Source organism: Podarcis bocagei (genome assembly GCF_964188305.1).
Source record: "Podarcis bocagei genome assembly, chromosome: 3".
NCBI classification, from domain to species: Eukaryota; Metazoa; Chordata; class Lepidosauria; order Squamata; family Lacertidae; genus Podarcis; species Podarcis bocagei.
In genome coordinates, this window is record NC_138127.1 from 52630151 (window position 1) to 52643141 (window position 12991).

The 12991-nt window shown below is 41.5% G+C and overlaps 1 long non-coding RNA gene across 1 annotated transcript in view; it reads right to left on the reverse strand.

Moving 5' to 3' along the window:
* Positions 1-1740: 1740 nt before the first annotated feature.
* LOC308583368 overlaps positions 1741-12991 on the reverse strand; it is a 34161-nt gene continuing 22910 nt past the window's right edge. Inside the window, exons 2-3 of the long non-coding RNA XR_014006182.1 lie at positions 2264-2540; positions 1741-1814 (exon numbers count right to left, since the gene is read on the reverse strand). This is a non-coding gene — a long non-coding RNA (uncharacterized lncRNA). The remainder of the gene's footprint in view (positions 1815-2263; positions 2541-12991) is intronic.

A 12991-nucleotide genomic window follows, 5' to 3' on the forward strand; every position in this document is an offset into this window, starting at 1 on the left:
TTTCCGAAGGGAAAAAAACCTGGGAGCCGCAAAACCATTGCGACATTTAAAACAAATATATCTCCGGAGCCGCGATCTGACAGCGGGCGGGAAGGTGACGTTGGGACGGTGCGTGACTAACGCACGCACCGCCCCATGTGACGTCACAGCCAGTACAGCCCCCGCCACAGTGGGGAGTCTCGGGGCGCACAATGTGCCTCCTCCCCTCGCTAGTATCCGCCCCGGAGCCGCGGAAAAGGTGTAAAAGAGCCACATGCGGCTCCGGAGCCGCGGGTTGCAGACCCCTGGACTAGGTCCTTGAATGCTAGAATATTAGATAAAGCTAAGTGACTTCTGAATGATTTTACTGCGGGGGACCCCTGCCCAAACTGAATTGAATATTTGCTCCATCTATATGTTTCAACCAGTTTCAGAAATGAAATGCAGTTATAATCCTTGAAGTTGGTGACAGAGGATGCATTCCCCCCCCAGTTGTTTTTACTTTCCTTTTCTAATACACAAAAGGCAATAAAAACAATGAAGAAATCAAAGCAACAAAGAGAATGGAAGGAAGGATACAAGAAGAAAGCAGTACCATTCCAAAAACAGCAGCAAAATTCCAGACAGTTGCCCTTCATATTATCCAAGAATGTTTTCCTAAAATAATCTTCTCATAGAAGATTGTCTGCTGCCAATCATGTTCCTTTACTTAAATGTATTCAGTAAATGGATGGTAAACTTTAGAAAAGTTGTCCTTCATTTTCAGATTGTGCAGGGTTCTGGTATATTTTGTGTTTTTCCCCCAATAAAGCAATGGTCTAGATCTGGAGGGAGCAATAGTCTTGCTTATCTCCTGAGGCTGACTTGCAGTGTTGGACACTGGGGCTATGTTCCTAATCCCACTTTACTCAGAAGAAAGCTCTGTTGAATTCAATGGGGCTTCCTCCCAAGTAAGTGGGATTAGGAACATAGATGGTTAGGATTTCATTGTCATTTGCTGTGCAAAACAAACATCTCTGTCACTACTTAAAGTCAATAGTGTCAAAAGGGCTTCCTAACTTTCAAATATGAACACCAAAATTAAGCTCAGCTGGCTGTAGTACAAGTCTGTGCATAATGGATGAACATGCCAACATCACTGTGTACCCTATATGTTTACTTAATGCAGGGATGAATAGCAGGTTTTCCCAAACCACATCATGGTCTGTCATTTCAAATGCTGAGTTCTCCCCATCTGAAGCAAACTGCTCTTTCCAGTCTTTCCACCCCTACCTTCTCATGCACTCAGGAATTAGAAAATGCAGGGCACATACTCGTGATACCACACAGCTGATTTATCAAATTGGGAGTCAGACTGGATAAATCTAATTTGGCAACCAAGACTGTTTTCCAGGAAAATCCTATTTTTTGTGCATAAATAAACCCAAGCTTCGGATGATATTATGCAAACAACTGCACTTTGGATCTACTGACATACTAATATTCATAAACCAGCATCAATATACCAGGTCAATCACAGAACTGTACAGTTAGAAGGGTCATCTTTGGAAATCGTTGCATTGTCTCTGTAAACCTGGGAAATTAGGCCAGAAGTAAATTGCAGAAGTAAAATAATAGGCTGAGATAGAAAAAGAGAAAGACTTGACCAAGGCAACCAAATGAATTAATGGCAGAGATAAGATTCAAAGACTTCCCAGTTCACATTTAGCCCCTATCTCACTCACATTGACATCATTTTAATGGAGCATATTTTAAGAACTTACCATTTTCTTCTGAAATCGTTTCCCATGGTCTCCTCCCATTCATTCTGCAGTCTTTCATTGTTTTACCCTCAGCTGTAAAAAGGTATAATTCAGCTGTAATGCTCAACCAAGTAGAGTTGCAACATAATGCTGCATATTTATTCATACACGACTTTTAAAAAACCCTTACTGAGCTTTGTTCCAATTCCTAGGCCAAAGGGTCTTCCTTGCTAAAGAAGGATCTGTCCTGTAAGGGTTCCACGGGAGTCACAAGAGGCAAACAAAGAAGATTACTCCTTTTGATCTGCTCCAGTTTGTGTACTATGGGCTCTTTCTATAGCATGCAGCAATTGGCAGAAAAGATACAAATTGGTTGAAATTGAAGTCTCAAGTTTACACGGCTATTTGTCCAGAGGAACAAAGAGAGGGGACTGGTTGGAAAAAGTGTATGTCTCATGGCTACAATGGAAGAGGAAAGAAATCAAGTGGCAAAAGCATACAACTGGATGTGTTGTTTGCACCCAATGCTTAAATCAACCAACCTTCATTTCGTGTATCCTTCTGAAGAGGCATGAGATCTGTTGGAATGGGGTCATCCCTGTTCATCCATCTTGTTTGGTGAAGAAACAGTATCTGAGGAAGTATTTTCCACCAAGCTACTTCACTTCCCGCTTCACTCCAAAAGGATGAGCTTATAAGTTATTGTGCACAGGAAGGAACATGTATTGTTGGTCAGGTAAACTTTGGAGATTCTGGAGATTCCAAAACGTCAGGTAACTCAGGCAGGATGCACTTCTTCAAATTACTGTACCATCGCACCTAGAAGTTGGTGGAAACATCCAGAGTAACACCTGTTTAACATACCTCCCAGCTGCCGTGTTTTGCCAGGGAATGGCCCAGGTATCTGCTTATATTCCGAGGTACGTGGTCATTCTGAGGGAATCCCATTTCCCCTTCCTGCTTGGGTCATTGGCGTCATTTTCCTGAGGGACCTCTTGTGCCCAAAGACCTTTCAGGTCAAGGGAAACTGAAACAGAAACCACTCTAGCCTGAGAGTGGCTGCTAGGCTCCCCTGTGACTATTAATCTTCTTAGAGGCAAGTGCAAATGTTTTAAACTATTTAACTGTAGCGAGGTTTTGTTTGGAATGCAAACTGGAAGTGGTCAGCCACGGTTCCTTTGCAAATATATATATATATATTTTAAATCGTTCGTTGGGGTGGAGAAACAGCACTTATTGTGGCATTTGAAGATCCTAGCAGTTTGTATTAGAGGATGGGAGCACAGCATTGTAATTCTTGTTATATCTGTGTTTGAACTGAACATTTTTCATGGGCGTAGCCAGGATCATAGCTGTCAACTTTTCCCTTTTCTTGCGAGGAATCCTATTCGGAATAAGGGAAACGTTGACAGCTATGGCCAGGATTTTTGTTGGGGGGCAGGCCTTTTGTTACGGGGGCAGAACCTCAGTTTGCTATGTATTTTTTATTGATTGTGGGGGCTGCCCGCCTTGGCAATGCCTATGACATTATTCAAATCATACCATTTTGAAGCAGAAGGCAAAAGCCATGTAATTGCATTCATTAAAAAGGTGCTCTGCCCTCCTGTTTACAAATTTGAGTTTAATTCCTATTTAACTAAAACTTAAGAGAAGCTAAAGATGTGCTTATTGACTGATAGAATATGTAGTAGTTCCATGCAGGTTAGGCAGCACGAAGAGCTTGTGAGTAATTATTAACCCTTTCAAAAGGGGGCACATGCAAAACGCTAAGGGAATACATGAAGCTATGAAAGCATACCATAAAACAATATGTTGGGTGATGAAAAAATTAGGCAGGTGCCACAATTAAGCAAATTGTGTGTATGATTTGTATTAATGCAAATCTCAATGAGCTCCTGAACAGGTGCTAAGATACAGTGTTGGGACTGATGGCAGAGAAATTGATCCAGTTAAGAGGAGCAACTAGTATCCAGAGTCATACTGTCTCCAGCAATATCTTCCATGGATTTATCTTATCCAGTAGCAGCTGGTGAGGCTGCATGGGAGCACTCTCCTGGATCTTCTAACATTCAGCTTCAGTGGGTGGCTCTTAGTTCTGCTGTTATGAAAGAGGGAGAAAAACTTTTCTCCATCCTCTTTCTCAACACTGTGCATTTTAAACAACTCTGTCGTGTCTCCTCTTACTCACTTTTTCTCAAAACTGAAGAAAACACAAAACCTGTAACCTTTCCTCATAGGGGCGTTGCTCCACACCCTTGATAATTTTGGTTGCCTTTTTCTGATCATTTTTTCAGCTCTACAATAACTTTTGGAAGAGTGGTGACCAAAACTCTACACAGCATTTGAAAGGTGGCCATACCATGGATTTGTATAATGACACTATGAAACTGATAGTTTTATTTCCAATCCCTTTCCTAAAGACCCCATCTAGCTTGGTACATCATTTTCACAGCTGCCATACACTGAGTCAACTTCTTCAGTGACTCTTTCCTGGTCACTTTCCTGGTCTGTCGCTGCCGGTTCAGACATCATGAATATGTGAAATTAGGATTTTTTGCACCAATATGCATCTTACATTGAATTGTGTTTCCCATTTTATTGCCCATTTATTCTTGCTTGCTGCTTCCTATTTCTTAATCAGTAACTGATACATAAGATGACCTTTCTTCTCAAACATTCTAAAAGATAGGACAACATGCAAACCAGCTCTTTTGTTCTCTGTTCTATATATAACTGTAAAGCAGTCTGCCTCCCAGGGTGAAAATGATTTCCTGTATATTAAGAGCTCCTCTGCTAATATAATACTGTGGGCTTTGCATTATTCCTTCAGAGAATCGGCCTTAGACTCAGGTAACAGCAGTGGCAGCAGGAGAGTTCAGATGGTCTATGCTGATTAATTACAACTGTATACTTAATCTGTAATCAACAGATCAACCAATTAATCACGGACTAATTGATAAATGACTTCAACTGTAATTTTAACTTAACTCACATTTCCCCAACAATTTGGTAGTAAATAAGAACAGGTCATAACTTTTCCCACAGAACGTTAGATTACTGTATTAATAAATGTAATCCATACATTCTGTTTTCACTCATATATAGAAATCAAATTCAGATGTTTACTTGCTAATAGTTTATAGCTGCAAGATTCTGTGTTGTAGCACTGAGGTTGCAGATGTTTCTCCCTGATCCAGAAAGAGGAGTGTGCAACAAATGAAAATTGTATATATGCAGATGCTTGTGTGACATGATACCCATCAGGACTTGGTTGAATGTTATGGATGCTAGTGTGCATGCAGGTAGGCATTTGAATCACTATCTGAAACCATTATTTGTGCCCAACACAGCTTACTAGAGCTGTATTGGGGCCTCTGAGTTTCCATCTATTTTATGTATTTGTTTATTACATAAGCACACATTTTTATCCAACCTTAAGGCCTTTATCCAACTTTTATCTTCACAAAAATCTATTTACAATCTTTATTGTTTAAGACGGTCACAGTTCCATTAAAAAAAAGTAAAGCTAAAAAATGTTTATTGTAGAATATCTGATGCTGCTAGTTAAAAACTAACTGGATGGCAACCCTGAGTTGAGTTCTGAATACTGAATGCCTAAGTGTTTTCCTGAAAAAAAGGCCAGGTATTCACGTGGAGAAAATTGGGATAATTATACATACAGTGGTCCCTTGGTTCTCAAACTTAATCCATTCCGGAAGTCTGTTCCAAAACCAAGGCGCACTTTCCCATAGAAAGTAATGCAAAATGGATTAATCTGTCCCAGACTTTTAAAAACAACCCCTAAAACAGCAATTTAACATGAATGTTACTATCTAACAAGACCATTGATTCACAAAATGAAAGCAATAATCAATGTTCTGTACTATAAAATAAATAAGACAGTATTGCAGATGATAAAAATTACAATTACAGTAATTTTTGTTCTTACCTGCACTGATGATAGTCATTGTTTGGATGGGGGGCTTTTATCCATTTCCACAATCAAATCACACAATCAATCAATCAATCAATCAATCAAAAAACAAAAACAAGCCACAGACACAAAAATGAAAAAACCACACAAAAACGCAAAAAAATAGCAAAAACTAAAGCACCAAATATCACCTCAGAACAGTGCAATCAGAAACGGAAGGCTTTAATTATGATGGGGGCAGGGCTTAAATTTGCTGCTTAAGGATAAAAGGAGAGGGTGAAAGCCTTCATTAAGATGGGGGAGACACTTCAGTTTGCCGCTTAAGGGTAAAAACGGGGCGAAGAAAGCCTTATTTACGATAGGGACTTAAATTTGCTGCTTCAGGGTAAAATGAGAGGGGGAAAGCCTTAATTACTATGTGGGGGACTCAAATTTGCTGCGCAACAGTAAAAGCAGCAGCTCAGGAGCACGTTCGGCTTCCGGGGCAAAGTTTGAAAACTGGAACACCTACTTCTGGGTTTGCAGCATTTGGGTTCCAATTTCTTTGGGAACTAAGCTGTTGGAAAACTGAGGTACCACTGTAGTAAGCTTCCCTGGACTGACTCAGCCCAATGTAGGAGGTTCTGTTTAAATGTGTCAGATAATTAAAAAACCTAAAATGGTGGGTGATTAGCTAAGTCTGCCCTGTGCACATTTATTTGGAAGTAAGTCTCACTAAATTTCTTAATATTTATTAAGACTAGAATCTTAATGTGGTTCATCTTAAGCTTAAACTAAAATGTGATTGAAATCAAAAGAGCAAGATATTTCCGTGAGGTCGGGTAACATTCTCCATCAAAGCTTTTTCTTATAAATTCACATACAGGCACATATTTAAAAATGCATCTCTCTATATGAAATGTCTTTTTAAACTTGAGAAAAATCTTTTGAACAGAGGTGTGGTATAAATTATATTTGTCCAGCATAACTGGTTTGTATTCCAGTTGATTAAGCAGTTAAGGAAAATAATTATAGAGATTATAATTGTTTCTAGAAAATATCCTTAATGAACTCCCCTTGTGCTTTTGTTCAGCAACCTGCAGCATAAAAAATCCAACTCTTAAAGCTAAAAAATAATCAAATATGTGCAGTACGTGACCTGCTTAAACAACAACCTTGTTTGAGGAAGCTGAAGGGACACGTCTGTGTTTGCTTTTCCGTTACCACAGTTCAGCAATTTCTTACTAGTCTATCTCCATGTAGGAAAATGCCATATGTGAAACAACCTATAGTTTTAGAGATCGCCACTCTTCATTTATAAGTAACCAAGAAAGCATGCCCAGACTGAAATAACTGGAAGATCTGAGTATGAAATTAAAAATGAAAGACGTGCATTTCATCATTCATGTATTGAATAGATAAATTTTATGATGCTTTTACTTTAGCTGAGAGAAAAGTATTGTCAAGTAAAAAAATTAAAAATTCAGGAATCCTTGGGAACTCCCCCCCCCCAATGTATATAGAGCACCAAGCAGATGAGCAGTAAAAATTACAAAGCTTCAATGTCATTACTGAAACCTGCACTGAGAACCTGAAAGCTATTTAATTCCTAGTGTCTTCTGTTTTTGTTTTAAATGATATTTATTGAAACAAAAAAAATTTAAAATTACACAGAAAAAGACAAAATTACAAAAAAACAACACAAAAGCATAAAGAGAAAAAGAAAAAATAAACCCATCGCTTTCAAATTCTCCAATTTCCGTTACCTTCTTTCCATGACCTCCTCCTCCTTCCATCTCTTGTATCTTGATTAATAATTGTCACAGCAAATCCTTTCCATAATTCATAATATTTTATCTTTACGTTACCTTACTCTATTATCATCTTGCTTATAAAAACGACCTTAAAGCTTAAAACTTAAATCTTTTTTACCAACTTCTCATAACCATTACCTTTTTGCTAAATTCTTTAAACATTTTTACAAGAGCCAAGTTATTTCATTTCAACATTTTCCCAACATTCATAAAATATTTCTAGTAATAATAATATAAAAAATACAGTAAAATAAAAACAATCCAATCTTCTTCCAGCGTCCCCTCCCCCCGGTCCCGGGATTGTCAGTCTTTTTTCTTTTTTTTGTCCCATTAGTCTGGCACATTAACCCGGTGCTCTTATATCCGAGGCCTTCAAATCTCTTCCATGTCCCTTCCGCAGCTCTTCTTCATATTTTCCTTTCACTCGCGGGAACTCCAGCTTAATAGTGTTTTTGACCCTTTTCAGCAAATCAGCCCTTATCTCACAGTCCAGACTAAGCTCCATGTGATGTTTAAAAACATATTTCAAATTCCCTCCAAAATTGAAAGTCCCAACAGCTCCAAACCTCTGACGGCCAATTACCAGACTCAGAAAGTCCAAACATCCCTGCAAAGGGGGGGGGGTCAGTCCAGCCCCCCATTTCCAGTTCAATCCAAACTTTATCTTTCCAAATCTGGTTTTTTCCAAGTTCATTTATCAGATCCAAAGGCTCATTTTCCTGCTGGGCCAAAAGTCCCTCCATCCCTGGCGTCCCAGATTCAGCAAAATCCTCTTCTTTCTGTTGTTCTGTCATGGCACGCTCCAGTTTTAGTTCCTGAATGGGCTCCATGTACTTTTCCACTACCTGATCAAAGGCTCTGGCAGCATTAGTCATAAAAACCATCTTCTGACTTAACTGATCCAATAGGGCATTTATTTCACAGAAAGCACCCAACAGTGCTTCTGAATGCATTGTCCTGCAAGGTCACAAAATTCTTTCCCACAGTTGTAATCAGTAACAGCCACAAGTTCCCAGGATTTAGTTACAATTTCATAGTTCCCCTCTGGGGAAAAAACTTCTGAATGATCTTTTTCTTGAAAACAATAGCAACAGAGTTTCTTCTTTAAGATATTTTGTCCATATTTGTTCTTTTAAGAGACGAAAGGAAACAATGGAATCACAATATTTCCCTCCTTTTAACTATCTGTCAAAGCATTTATTTCTGGTCAATGAGCTTCAATCGTCAAATCCGACACCCCGCTCCAGGGTCAGGACAGTGGAAAATTACTTTACTTTAACTTTATTTCCACAGGTTTAAATAACTCAATAAAAGTCCCCCTTCTTCCCCTGCTTCCGAAGGGGGGTTCCGCAATTTTGAATGATGAAAGACGATCCTTTAAAAGTGATTTTTAAGGCTCTAGTTTACGTTGTCTTTGCTTTGCTATAACTACAAGAAAACGGAAGGGTGACTTCCTGTTTAGCCCTTTCCGTTTCAGTACCAAATTAGGGTAAATTTTAGAGTCCAAGTTCCTTTTATTTCGCCAATTCTTGTTTAAAATCCAGGTGTTTAGCGTGCCAGTACTCATGGTTAGTTATTTTCATTGCCAAATTGTCCCAGGAAAAAGGCAGCGCTCTCCGGCAATGGCTGTGCAGCTTCGCTCCGCAGAAAAATCAATTGACTCACAGCATCGCGCCACTTCCCCCTCTTCACTTCAGAGCCCGTTTCTGGGTTCCTTAGTGGGTTGGGGGGGCGCTAAAGGTGCCCGCCGAGTCTCCCGGTCACAGGCTTCATCCGCCTGTGATTTTCAGAAGAGTCCCCGCTACGCCGCAGCGGAAAAGACCCGTTTCGTGCGGAGCTTGTCCCTCCAGTTCAGAGGGAGTCCGCCATCACCGGAGGCGCCACCCCGGAAGTCTCCTTAATTCCTAGTGTCTTCTGGTAGAGCTTTTTTCCAAACTGGGCTGGCCTTTTCCTGTCATCCCTGTTTTGGGGAACATTTTGGGAATTCTGAGGTGTCAGGGGCACCAGTCAGAAAATAGCTGCCACCAGGGTTGTGTACTAACACAAAATAGCTGCTACCTCTAAAAGAGCAAGGGGTGGGGGGAGATGAGAACATAAAATGCTTCAAATATGGAAAAGAAAATGTTTGAAAAAATGTTTAGGGATGAGGGAGTGTGTTGTGAGCAGCCAAAAAGCCTCCTGAGCGAGGGGAGCAGGGAGGGAGATGGCAGGTGTTTCCAGCTCTTTCCCATCTGGGAAATGTACCCCCCCTTTAACCCCTTCCCTGAATCTCCCCAGAGCAGCAGCAGTGCTAAAACATAATACCGGTATGTATGGGGGCAGGGGAATCCTCAGCGAGCCCCACTTGACCACAGGATACACTCCAAAGCAACTACTCTATTCCAAACTTAAAAATGGAAAGCGTAATGCTGGTGGTCAGCAAAAGAGGTTTAAAGACTGTCTCAAGGCAAATCTTAAAAAATGTACAGTGGTGCCTCGCAAGACAAAATTAATTCGTTCTGCGAGTTTTTTCGTCTTGCGAAGCACGGTTTCCCATAGGAATGCATGTATTAACGGTTTTAAGAAAAAGGAAACAAACTTGCAAGACGTTTTCGTCTTGCGAAGCAAGCCCATAGGGAAATTCGTCTTGCGAAGCAACTCAAAAAACAAAAAACTCTTTCATCTTGCGAGTTTTCCGTCTTGCGAGGCATTCGTCTTGCGAGGTACCACTGTAGTATAAACACTGGCAATTGGGAAAAACAGCCTTTACCAAAGGTGGCCTGGACTTTGAAGACGCTCGAACTCAGGACGAAAGGGAGAAACGAGCGAAGAGGAAGGCACGTTTGGCAAACCCTCACCATGATCAACTCCCGCTTGGAAACCTATGTCCCCACTGTGGAAGGAAGTGTGGATCCAGAACTGGTCGCCACAGTCACTTACAGACTCACTGTTGTGTTCATGGAAGACAATCTTACTCGGTTACAAGTGATCACCAAGAAGAAAGAAAGAAGACACTCAAAGAAAGTGTGGAAAGCACATTAAGTGGGGATGTTGCAAGCAGTTGTAGGCAAAGGTGGGGCAGGGGTGAGGGTTGCAAAGAGGGAGGGGGGCCTTAGTCCTCCAGTGAGCAACTGACCTGGGGTTGGGCTCTGCTTCCCAGGGAAGCAGAAAATTGCAATCCAAAGGCAGTGCTGAGGGCATTGCAGAAGTGCCATGTGGAAATGTGCATGCAATGGTGCGGCGTTTGTGGGGGAGGGAACCAAAGGAGGATTTGCTTTGGTAAGAGTTTAGGGGTAATGAAGGAGAACCCCCCACAGCCCACTTTGCCTCTGTGTGATCTGTGCTGTCTACTTGCACAGTGTGGCCCCAAGGGCTGCAGGATCACCAGTGCAGCACCCCCTTTAAAAACCTCCCATCCCCCCAGCTCAGAACTGAAAGGTGCAGCCTTCTGAGTGGCGTAGGAACATGCAGCCCAGGCAGCTCGTGCACACCGTTCTTTTGCACTGTCTACATGTCTAAAGGTAAAGGTGCCCCTGACAATTAAGTCCAATCACAAACAACTCTGGGGTTGTGGCGCTCATCTCACTTTAAAAGCCGAGGCAGCCGGCGTTTGTCTGCTTCCGCAGATAGTTTTTCCGGGTCATGTGGCCAGCATGACTAAGCCGCTTCTGGCGAAACCGGAGCAGCGCATGGAAACGCCATTTACCTTCTCGCCGGAGCGGTACCTATTTATCTACTTGCACTGCTTGCTTTCAAACTGCTAGGTTGTCAGGAGCTGGGACCGAGCAACGGGAGCTCACCCCGTCATGGGGATTTGAACCGCCGACCTTTCAATCGGCAAGCCCAAGCGGCACAGTGGTTTAACCCACAGCGCCACCCGCATCCTGCTGTCTACATGTTTAGTAAAATAAAATCACCTGTTACACTTCTGCAGTCACTCCCAATTTGTTGTTGTTGTTGTTCGGGGGACGGAGGGAGGGAGGGAGGGTCACTGGTTTGTTAGGTGTGGTGAAGTTATAGTGGGATGCCAAATGCTGGGGTTCATAGTTAATTATCCTGTGGGGGCGTCTGTATGATCATATTCCTACTTCCATTTGCTCCTCGTCTGAGCACAACATAGCCATTCCCCCGCCGCCAGTGGCTCAAAAGATGGAAGTGTACCTATTTCACTGATGGCTGAAGGTATATGGAATTTCAACAAACCAATTCAGAGGACCCATCCTTTCAAAATCTCAGTGCGTGGGGGATTACCTTGAAGACTGTAATCACAGTAATTAATGTTAGGGCTTCAAACAAAATGGAAGGACTTTTGCACATCAATCCTGCATGCAGCAGCAAAAACCCACTTGTGAGGTATAACCCCCATCTGGAAGTGCCCTAGGTGTCTGTGGAATTAATTTACTAATGGCTTCCCTGGTACTCTGTGTCAAGCTTTGAACCAGGTTGCTGCATCATTTTAGGACGTTTTTTGAAGACAGCATGCCTGTGTTTTATAATGTGCGTGGTCGAGTACAGAGTGATTGGTCAAAAGATCTTCAATTTGTAGTAGCTATCCTGTGCTCTTGGGGGACCTCTTTTTTTCTTGACCTGCTAGCTTTCAGATCAATAAAGACTGCAAATTCCTTGCCTTTGCAGAGAGTAATATAGGTCTATGCAAGCCTATTGAAGATAAAACAGTTTTTAAGGAGGAGCAGTTTTTTGATGAGGAATGTTATCTGAAATCAGCTTTTGCTTATCTGCAACAGACAAGTCCAAACAACAGTGTTTTTTAAATAGGGGTGAGGGTCAGCCAGGAAAATTTGTTTAGTACCTAGCAGAGAGTAATCTTATGAAGCCTGCACCACAGTTCTTGGAATTCACCTTATGATAGTTTCTACAGGTGTGACTTTATCATGCCAGCTTGTGCTCCTCCAATGTTTTGTTTAATGTCTAGGATTATGAAGAATTCTAGCTTGCTTTCTGTTTTGTTACATCTTGGTTGTTCCTGATAAAACATACTGCTTTGGTGTGTATTTTGCCTTACTTCCTTTGTTACAGCCAAATAATATTTTGACACATATCAGCAGTTCTTAATATGGCTGTGCCAAATTTTCCTCTACAATGGGTTTTTCAAGCTTGGGTCTCCAGCTGTTTTTGGACTACAACTCCCATCATCCCTAGCTAGCAGGACCAGTGGTCAGGGATGGTGGGAACTGTAGTCCAAAAACAGTTGGGTACCTGTACAAAAGCGAAACATTGGGAAGTTGAAAAGTATATCCAAAAATACCTCACTTGGCTTTTTTATTCAGAGTTGCTTCCTTCCCTGATCTGCAGCACTGATGTATATTTAAAGCAGAAACTTCTTTCTCGGGCAGTCACATCCAAGTAGAGGTCATGTAGCATGGTGCTGATGTTACACTGTCATGCAACTATGCAACTAATCAGATTTGGCTGCATCACAATGTCAAAAACCCAATTCAGCTTGTGGGCAGGAAGCACTGCCCTCACTCTGAGTAGACCTCATGATATTGCCAAGTATTCAATCAGATTTGGTTATGTAAGAATGCCACAAAGCCAAACCAGAA